Source organism: Oryzias melastigma, unplaced genomic scaffold, assembly GCF_002922805.2.
Source record: "Oryzias melastigma strain HK-1 unplaced genomic scaffold, ASM292280v2 sc00675, whole genome shotgun sequence".
In the NCBI taxonomy this organism is placed as follows: domain Eukaryota; kingdom Metazoa; phylum Chordata; class Actinopteri; order Beloniformes; family Adrianichthyidae; genus Oryzias; species Oryzias melastigma.
In genome coordinates this window covers 2,905-4,108 of record NW_023417263.1, presented here as the reverse complement: position 1 = coordinate 4,108, position 1,204 = coordinate 2,905, and positions in this window count along the sequence as shown.

Genomic DNA, 1,204 nt, shown 5'->3' with positions numbered 1-1,204 from the left:
TGTAGTGTTTGTAATTTTATTGCTTTTATCTTTTTATCCTTTTAAACTGTTTGCAGTGTTTGCAGCAAGTTGCTCCCGTACATTTGTATTTTATCTCGGCTCATGACAACAGTGGAAAATATCTAAAACCGGACATACTGTGTGATTAAGAAATATTGTCAATTTATTTAAACACGCTTTTCTGTGATATCTGTATAATTCATGGTTCTACTTGCAACATACCGTACCTTCCACTCTTCAGTTGGACATGCTTGAGGGATAAACATTTGGTCGAACAGATGAGAAAAGGGTCCATGACCTGAATATGGAGAAATGAAACCGTTGATAGGTGATGTGACAGTAAAGGACAGACCTTTTATTCTATATGCAGATTTTCTCAATTTTGCTTTACTGGATGTTCTATTATCTTGTTTTTATTGGTAGTTGTGTTTTCTATAGAAAAACATCTCTCATAGTCTTTCGTTTTATGGAGTTCTATATTGTAATATCTGTTTTTTTCTGTCAGTGTCAGTTGAAAAAAACTATGTACACTTTTGAGAAATAACAGTTTTATGATTGCCATTTTAGTAGACAACTCACTAATAACTATGTAACATTACTACCAATAACTAACAGAGAAATTTGAACAAGGAAAATTATAAAAGTGTTTATTAATAAGAATTACAATATAGTTTTTCATTAAATAATGTAGAAATCACTTTTCATCTATACTATAATTACTTTAAAGATTTGAGTTTTTAACTTAACAAAAAAAACTGCTTTATAAGGCAAGTTATGATTAATTATATTGGTTTGGAAAAAGAAAAAAACACGACAGCTTAAGTAAATCCTACAAAATCATCTATTTCAACCTTTAATGGGTAAGAAAACAGCCAGGGATAAAATGTGGAAAAAGAAATTAATAAAATAATCTACTTCTAAAAGAGATTACATTTCAGTAAAATATGTCAGATCTTAAAGCTGCCATTTACTAAAACTCTTTAGGAGCCCAGATTAAGACTGAAAAGCTAACAAAGTGTAGGTTTACTTTAAGATCTACAACAGGTGGTGATTGCCAGGGTGGGTTTATATAAATTCGCTTCCTCCCACTCCCTTTCAAGCGATCTACTTGTGATTCAATGTGATATTTTTTCTCATGTATTATTCCTGATTGCTTGAAATAAACCATTTCATCCATTCATTGTTTAGTATTCATACCAACACC